This window comes from Mus caroli, unplaced genomic scaffold, assembly GCF_978045245.1.
Source record: "Mus caroli unplaced genomic scaffold, Mus_caroli_1 scaffold_6, whole genome shotgun sequence".
Taxonomy (NCBI): Eukaryota; Metazoa; Chordata; class Mammalia; order Rodentia; family Muridae; genus Mus; species Mus caroli.
The window spans coordinates 22,207,187-22,217,036 of record NW_028227261.1 but is presented as its reverse complement, the minus strand read 5'-3'; positions in this window follow the sequence as shown (position 1 = coordinate 22,217,036).

The following is a 9,850-nucleotide window of genomic DNA, read 5'->3' as shown; positions in this document are numbered from 1 at the left end:
ATTAGAGCCAGAGAGCCAGTGGGCAGAGACTGGCCCTAGGAAGTGGTGTTTTAGACTGACATGTATTGTAGGTCCCTGAGTGGCCAGGCAGAGGCAGCAAATATAAATACAAGGCATTGTCCCCTTACATGGCATGGTCTCAAAGGAAGGGATAGAGGCATACAGAGGATAATGATGATTGCAAAATTAGCCTAGCAGGGGATGGTGGGAGGTGCAAACCTACATCTCAGTACTCAGGAGGCTGAGGCAGGAGGACTGCAATTTCAGGACAGCCTGTGCTACCGAGAGAGACCCTGTTTCCAAAAACAAAAGATAACATCATATTGTCTTTGCTCTGACCTGGACATGTTTTGGGCACTGAGCTAAGCACACCTAAGCATGGTCCACACAGTGTCCCCTCAGGGCACAGCTGAAAAACTAAAAGCTCAGAAGTGGCAGAAGAGCCTCCCAGGGTCCCCGTACTAAGTGGCCTCATATTCCCACACCTGAACCAGAGAGAAAGATAGGGCACACCCCAAAAGTCTTTTTTTGAGAAAGAGTCTCACATAGCCCAGGCTGGCCTCAAACTTATGTATCTAGAGATGACCTTCAATGTCTGATCTTGCCTGCACCTCCCAAGTGTTGGGATTATAGCTGTGTTGTCACTGTGCCTAGGTCAGGTGGGGTTGAGGATAGAACCCAGGGCTTCACCTTGCTGGGCAAGCTATCATGTCACTAACTGAGTTACCTCCTCAGCTCAAGACTTTCTGATTCCCTCTTTTGGAGTAGCTGAGAAGTGAACATATTACAACACCCCTGTTGCTGCTGCTGCTACTGCCGCCAACCGGGGGACCACATTTGCAGAATGCCTGGACATGTGGAAGAGGTGTCGAATGAGAAAATGGCTGCCCAGCTCAAAGACAGAGTGGGGAGTTCCCTGGTCTGCTGGCATCCCAGAGCTTCCCTGTCTATAAGGGTCCCACGGGTCTGACTGATGCACCATGCTATGGTCACAGGAACTGTACCAGATGCCGTGAACCACAGCATCTGGACTGTCCCCACTCAGTTCTGCCCCTTACGAGCCACTATCTGGGGATGACCTTGTCTCCCCTGTACAGCTGTAGAGACTGGAGATTTGGAGCAGAAAAGAAAATGCCTATGACCAACCAGTCAGTCAGCCACTCAGTCAAGATTATTACTATTTCAAGAGGGCTTTGTGCAACCCAGGTTGGCCTTAAACTTACTAGGTAGCTGGGAAGGACCTTCAGTTTGTAATCCTCCTTTGTTTACCTCCTAAATGCTGGGATTGCAGGCATGCACCGCCACACCTGGCTTCTGTGGCACTGGGGACCAAACCCAGGGCCTTGTGCATGGAAGGCTAGCACCCTACTAACTGAGCCACACGCCCAGCCCACAACCAGGATTTCACCTCAGGCTTATCCAGCTCCCGAGCCATGTGTTTTCCACTAGCCACACTGTTCTGTCCCGACTCCAGTCTTTTCCAGAGTGGGAGGCTACCCTGGTGAGGAAGTTGCAGGCACTGGGCCAGACAGGTAGGTAGGTGGGTGGGGACCTCTGGAAGCCACTTGCAGGAAGTGTGCCCCTTGCTGCCTGGGGCTCGGGTACAGGCTTCCACTCAGAGAGGAACTGGCAGCCAAGCTGTGTCCAGGCAGTAGGGACTAAGGGTACATACAGCTCTTCAGTTTCGTCTGGGGACAGTGTCTGCTGGCCACACTGTCTGCCTTCTCACTGGGCTACGAGAGGGAGGCAGAAGGAACTGTCACACAGGAAAGAGAAATGACAGAAACCTTCCTGCTGTAAGGAGCACGAAGAGTGAACCACACCCCAGTTTCTGTTGCTATAAATCAAGAGGTCTCAAGACAGGGGGGTGTGAAGAGGCCCCTCCTTACTGCCCCTGAGACTGGGGTTAGAGGAACTAAGTGAACAGCCCCTCCCCTGCCAGGCTCCAGGCTAGGCAACTCCCTAACTAAGGCGGCATGGGAAAAGCAAGGGGTGTCTGAGGGACCCCACCTTGCCTGCTCCCCTTGCCGGTTAGCAAGTCTTACCAGCAATGCTTCTATCTCTGAATAAGGATCACAAAAGGAAGATTATGCAGCCTGGGTATCTTGATTCACACTCGAGAAAATGCTTAGAACCCTGGCTGGCTGGCACGTAACAGATGCGCTTAATGCATACACACCCTGTCGGCACCTAACAAGTGCCTAATGTATGCATACCATACCAATGCCTGAGACTGGCTTGGAGCTAGAAGTTGAGAATCAGCTGTGCTACCAGTCTGGTCACACACGTCTGGACTTCTGCCTTGGATCTACTAAGAAATGGCCAGTCTCCGTTTGGTTGGACTGTACATATTTCCATCCCTTTTGGAAAATAGAATTTAAAAAACAATAGAGTCATACCCCCCAAACAAAAGAACAGCATTTCCATATGGGGGCTTCTTGGGGATACACGCGTCTCTAATGCTTCCTTCTGGGTACCCAAATCTGATTCCCAGATAAACAATCCCCTGGGGTATCTTAAGCATCTATCACAGGCAGACACTGTGCCAACAGTTTCTGGGTGGCACCTCACCTGTCTCCCACCGAAGCCCTGAGACACAGATGTGTCCCTTTTTACAAGAAGGGGAAACTGAGACTCAAACAATTGTCATCTATTAAGGTACACTAGGCCAGGAAGTGCCGGTGGCTCAACTCGAACTCAGACCTCGGGGACTCTGAATCCCCTAATCACCTTTCTAAGTGCCTTTCTGAGTCTGGACATTTCCCTCCTCTGGAATACACTGAACCTGTTCTCCTCCACAAGGCGCAGAGGAATTTCCCACCCATACAGGCTGGGGGCATGGGCAGCTGAGGCAGTGACAGGAGGGGTTTCTGGGCAGGAGCTGAGAGCTGGGGAGTGCCTGCCCTCGTGCCCAGGGGTCTCCGTTCTCATGCCCCCTTTTGCCACCGTTTCTCTTCGTGCTTTAAGGCTAAGCATTTAGCTTCTTGGACATCTTGACTGTTCATAAAGGTCGGCAGAGTTCTGGGTCAAATCCTGAAATCAGGATCTGGGATCTGTGTTCTTTGAAAGACTCAGGCAGAGCTCCATGGGGGAGGCAGAGTGAGCAGCCCAGAAGCTACTACAGGCTCAACGGAAAGGCATTCCAAGGAGGAATTCGGCCTCTTCACGAATGAATGACAACTTAGAACAGAAGGGGGTGATGTCTATCCTCTTAGGTCACCTTCCCTGGGTTCTGCCCAGGTTCCCAGTTGGTGTCCCTGTCTAAGACAGAACCCCCGAGCCGTCAGAACGTGGGAGGAGAGCGGAGAGCTAGTTAGGAAAGGACTGGGCCTCAGGCCACAAGTGTGATGACCTCAGATCCAAGTCAGGACATAGCACGGAGAGCCCAGTGCACCATGGGAAGAAGGCACACAAGCTCACGGGTTGGGGAACTGTGCATTCTTGAGGTGGTCCCCTCCCTGCCCCCCTGTTAAATGGATCTACTGAATGTTTCTCACGTGCCAATCAAGGCTCTTCTAGGCCCTGGGAAATCAGCCAAGTCCAAGGGAGATAAGGCTCGGCTCCCATGGAACTTTCTGTCTAATTGGAGCAGACAGACCATAAACATGCCGGGGAGTTAATTTTAGTTCCTGATAAGTGCTGGGAAGAATATTAATGAGAGCACAGTACTATCACAGAGTCACCAGGGGTGGCAACTTTAAGGCAGAGTTAATCTCTCCTGGGTTGTTAGGGGAATTACATGCATTAACATAAGCAATGTGCTTATGAGCCTGCCAGTAATAACGCCACTGTAAGTAGGCCGCCATCATCACCATCACCACCATCACCACCACCATCATCATCACCATCCTCCTCCTCCCAGCACTCCAGAATGAGAGTAAAGGGGAGACTCCGCCTGAGGTCCCTGACGGATCACACCCCTCCAAGCCTTGGGCTGTGAACAGGCTCTGGTCAAAAGACAAGGGAGACAGTGTAATAACCCCTTGCCTTGCCTTTCACAGTCCTTATCTGACAGTCTCCCAACACACATAGTGGTTATTATTCCTACTTTAAAGACCCTGAAATAGACAGTGGAGACAGGAGGTGACCTGGGAATCTGGCCTGGGAATTTCATGATAAGTCACCTTTATACCAAGGGACGGAGCGGAAAAGCCAGGGCCCAGGGAACCCGAGTGGTATTCCATGTCACTGTGGCAAATACTTCTTAAGTGACTGCCGTGGTCTAGCCCCTGTCCTGGGGGACAGTAAGACAGGATTGTCCTTGTCATCAAGGAGGTTGAAGACAGACATGACCCTCACCTCAAACAGACTGCAAATACCAAATAGGTCATGAGAGTGAAGAAGCCAGAGGCCCTGTGAGTGGTCTTATCCCTGGAGAGCTACGGGTAGGTGTTTATTGAGAAAGAGATGGAGGGAGATGGGTGGGAAGGCCTGAGACCTTCCAACTGGGAGCCAAGGCCAAAGGTGTCAGCTTGGGCCTGGCCTACTGTGTGCTGGGTGTGAGGCGGATGCTTTGCACGCATCATCGGGATTCAGGGAAGGCCAGAAGGCTGAGGAGGAACCTCAAGTCCAGGATTTGACAATCCCTCTCATTTGCATAGTGTGGGATTTTGCTTTTGTTTTTTCCTAGCACGTATCTGTCATCCCCCTGTCATATCTGAAGTCCTGCAACGTGCCTGTAAGGTAGGGAGGGAAGAGATGACTGTCCCTATTTGATAGCATGAAAACCACCCACAGACAAGGCTACCGATTTACCTAAGGCCACCAGTTGGACCTGACACATCAGGCCTGAAACTGGGGTCGCCAGCTCACAGTATCATGAGCCTTCCCAAAGCTGCCAACCCACTGCCTCCCTGTGTAACAAGGTATCCACCTCACAATGGATCAATGTATCCACCTCAGGGAAGAGACAGCCTGGAAGCAGATCAAGAGAGTGGAGCTAGACTCCCGTCACTGTGGAACAGGGGTGTGCAAACTTCCCTGGCAGGGGCGGTGGGTGGGAAGGGAGCCCAGGAGAATGGAGCCTTTCCCTGGCATGGGAGGGGTGCAGTATCAGCTGTCTCATGCCCAGTCTGCCTCATGTCTTGACTCCAGCACAATCCAGCACAGAGGAAGCTGAGAGCTGAGAAGCCAAGCATCCTCCTCCCAGCTGTGCTCTGACTCACAGCGGCTGCTGTACCCGGGCTGAGCCGCTTCAAATTCCCAGTGAGACTAAGGAGTCGCCACCCTGGCTGGCTAGGTCAGACTTTCTCATCTCATTTCCTTAAATTAGAATCCTGGCAATTCTGAGCATCGACAGACCTTAGACATAATGTCCCCAAAGAAGCAGTGCTGAGACCTAAAACACAGATCCCAGAGCAAGAGTCTGGGAGCATCCTACCCAGCTCTGATGTCAATAACTGCCCATGTTACAAGCATCTTAGTAATACAGTGTTGCCTTTAGCAGAGCAGGAGGAAGGCCATTGCCAAAGCAGGCAGCCTCAAGCCTCGCCTATGGGCCCGGGATATATTGGGCAAGCTGGGTTCCAGTTCCCTGAAGCCTAAGGAGGAAGAGTTCCAGGGGCCACCTGATCTGGGTGTCCACACCCAGATACACCCAGTCAGAGACTTGCCAAGCCCAGCTGTGAGCCACCCAGCTTCATCAGCCGTGATCAATCACACTCGCAGTCACCCACAGGGACAGCCTCCACGGCTGCTCACAGAGGAAACATTTTTCAGCCAGCCCCACGCAAGGTGTTTCTGAGCATGACAGGGGCACCCCAGGGTTCTTGGGCTTGCCAGTGGACCATCTGGTTTTCTGGCTGCCTATGTTGTGCAATGTGGCCTGCCCCCATGAACCAGGGGGCTCTCTGGAGATGCTCTCAATTGGAGTGCGGGACCTGACTGTGTGGTGGCCCCAGCTGGAAGGAGGCAGCACACATATCTGGTTGGAGGGTGTGCCCCAGTGCTACACAGAGAGTTCCAGCCTCGGAACTTGCTATTTCCTGGCTGTGTGACTTTCAGCACGTCGTCCCCTTATCACCTCTGTGCCTTTGTGGGAAGATGAAAGTGAGAATCTCTCTGGGAAAGGCTCATTCATTCAGGGATCACTAAGCATCAAGTACCCAGTAAATAATCTCTACTCACAGTCTTTCATTTTTACCTCCACCTGTGAAACGTCACTAGCAACAGGATAGCGTAGGTCATGCAGTCACTCGTATGGAAGCACGCACACTATGGTTCCACTGTTATCGCTCTGAATACTGGCTTTGAGCAGCCAGCCCAGCCAAGGGCATGGTTAACAGCCTCACTTTCTCCCTGTCTGTCAAAAGGGGCCATCCCTACCCTGCCTTAGCTTGGCACTAAGTGGCCAGAGCCCAGGCAGCCTCCGCCTCTGGATCCAGGTGGGCAAGCTGATTGATGGTGGACAGGCTCCAGATAACACTGCTGGCTGCATCTGATTTAATTACATGTCATTTCCTAATTATACCAGAAACTCGCTTTCTGCTCTTTGGAAAACTGCCCCCCTGTGTGGGAATTCTTCTTTTATGCCCCAGTACCTTGGCTGTTTGTCTGACTTTTTTTTTTTTTTCCTTTCTCTACCGTTCAATAGGGATGGGAAATTTTTGAGCTCTACCTCTCAATCAGGGAACTGCCTCTCTTTAGTTACGCATTGATGTGTTAGCAGACAGTCACCAAGGGTTATTCTGTGATGGACGGTATGTGCAGAGCACTGGGGACACTCTGTCCTCTGAGTCTATCCTCCAATGTTCCCAGTTCTTGGTGGCTCCCTGAGAAGACACTAGGGAGTAACTCTTTAGTTGTATGTATATGTGTGTATATACATGTGCACATGAGTGTGTGTACACACAGGTGTATGCACATGCCTGCCGTGCAATATCATGTGTGGTCAGAGGGCCATGGCAGGCATTCTCTTCTGCTATCGGTGCCCAGGAATCGAACATGGGCTTGTCAGGTGATCCATGCCTTAGCCCATTGAGCTTTTGGTGAAGGCAGATGGAATAGAGCGGGAGGGGAGTTAAGAAAAAGGAAAAGAGGCGAATGAATGACTGACACAGCCAGCCCATGGCCTCTGCACCCACGGCCTGAGAGGTGGGTACTCTTATCGCTGCTTTATGCAGGCATTCACTGATATGAAGCGATCGCTCAGGGAAAAGTCACCAACCAGCCATCTGTGAGCCAGCTGGGCTTTAACACAGGTGTGACCCTGCCGCAGGGCTCTGGGTCAGCTGACTCAGCAATGACACAGCAGGTCAGTGGCTGACCTGGGAGCCTTCTTTTCCCATCCTCTACTTGGTCTCCCAGGCCAGCGGTTTTAAAACTAAGTCAGAATCACCTGGAAGACCTGTCAAAACAAAGAATGGCCAGCCCCGCCCCCAGAGTTTCTGATTCAGTCTAGGGCAGGGCTAAGAATTTGCATATCTAAGTTCCCACGTGAGGACGAGCCAGGGACCTCTTTTATTTACTTACTTACTTACTTTTAGTGGTGGGGCTGGGGTTTGAGCTCAGCGCCTGTATGTGCCAGGCAAGTGCTCTAACTGAGCTTACCCCCCTCCTCACAGCAACTACGTTTGGAGGTTGGTGTTCTGGATGAGCCAATAATAATTATTTCTTACAAATAATAACTCTCTCTTCCCTTGCCTCATTTCAAAAGTTACGCAGGCTTGTAAAACTCAAGTATATAAAATTCGAGTCGGGTGTGGCGGTGCACACCTGTAATCCGGACCTTGAAGAAGCTGAGGCAGGAGGATCGTGAGTTGAAAGTGGGTCTGAGCTACCTACGTTCCAGACAGGTTACACAGAGGCAAGGTCTCATATACATACATACACATACATACATACATACATACACACATACATACACACACAGCAGGGAACCTACAGGAAAAACGAAAAGCAGGGTCGATCTACATCTTATACCTAATGTCCAGGCTTAGAAACTTTAGTCTGGTTGGATCCAGATGAGAGCCTGGCTCTTCCATGAAATCTTGGCTACCCAATGTCACTTGATACACACCCATCCCTCTTGGGATTACCAAAAAGGACAAAATAGATATGCAGATTAAGCGCTTGCCAGAGACCGGGTCTCGGGGATCGGGGCCACTGTCCGTCTTTTTGTGACTGCATGGGGTTAGCACGCTTCCCAGACCTTGCTTACAGACGCAGCTGCCTCCGTTAACACCCCTCCCCCCGCCCCTCTTGCTCCCGCCCCCGCTCCGCCCCGTTTTACAGCCCGAGCTTAATGAGGGCTTTTAACTTTTCATTCACCAGTCGCGTAACTCCGACTTTTAATAACACACCTCCTGCACGACAAAAATTTGCTCCTGGCAATCATGGTTTCGACCACAAAACCGCAGCAGGGCGGCGCTCCGAGTTAACTCTTTCAACGCTGCGGGCCTAAGGGGGAGGGGGAGGCGTTGTGAGCCCTCTAGCCTAGGGCCACCCTCAGTGGCCACTCTCCAGTCTCTGTTACCGATGGCAGAGGGTCCGGGCTGTGGGGATGCAGAGGCCAGGGCGCTGAGGCATGGTGCCCCCGGAATGGACCAACTGTGTATGAAAGGTAGTGAAACCTTCCATCCTTCATCAGGTGTCTTAGACAGCCTTGTACACAGTAGGACACTGCGGAGGGTCTGAAGAGGCCAGTGGTCCCCAAGAATCTGGCTCTCAAGAGAGCCACAGTCTCCAGTCTAGGTCAGGGCCTGTGCCAGACAGCCCACTTAGCCAGGCCCATGGTGGGCAGTGTGGAGGTTCAGGTTGTTTTTCCTGGGGAGTCTGAAGCTAGTGCTCCAGGAACCCTTGCAGCCAGCCCCCACCACTGGGTACTGCTAGGCTGTGGGCTGGAAGCAGGGTGGCTGACAGAGGTGCCAGGCGCTGGGTCTGACCACATGAAAGGCCAGGTGCTCACCACCCACCAGCTGCCTGGAGCTGGTTTCTGACTTACATTGGCCAGCCTTTCCAGGGCCACCTCCCTGTGGAGGCCTAGGACCTGGCTGGGGTGGAGTGGGGAGGTGGTCTGCCACCACAGCTCAGTGTTTCCCTGTCAGGTAGGTGGGTTCATAATGGACATTTCACTCAGGAGAAAGCCAGAGAGTCAGCAAGGGCAGACTCACTCGGTTTGATTTGAAGCAGATGCGGACGGACCTGACTTTTCACTAACGCCCCAGGGCTGACAAGTTGTTTATTCTCTGAGGGCTGGAGATGTCTGCTTGGCCTAGTAGGATATTCCAGCCAAGGTCACAGTAAGAACAAGGCCACAACAGCAGCAGCAGCAGCAGCTTAAAACACACACATACACACATACACACATGCGCGCGCGCGCGCGCGCGCACACACACACACACACACACACACACACACACACATTCACAGGCACTTGTTGGCATCAGGACCTCTCAAACCTATGACTCCACAGGCACTTACAACACACTCGAACACACACAGACACACCCATACACATATACGTGTGTGCACACACACTCAAGCATGCCCACAACATGTTCTCTCTCTCTCTCTCTCACTCTCTCACTCACACACACACACACACACAAACACACTCACACACAGAGGCACTTACACATACACACAGGCACTTACACTCACACACACAGACACACCCATACACACATATGTGTGTACATACACACTCACACATGCCCACAACAGGTTCTCTCTCTCTCTCTCTCTCTCTCTCACACACACACACACACACAGAGGCACTTACACACACACACACACACACTCACAGGCACCCACAGACTCCCCAGTTCTCAGAGTGGCTGAGCCCCCAGGTCAATCACTGTAATCTCGAATGGTAGCTTCAAAGTTGGCCTGCATTACTCAGCAGGCACAG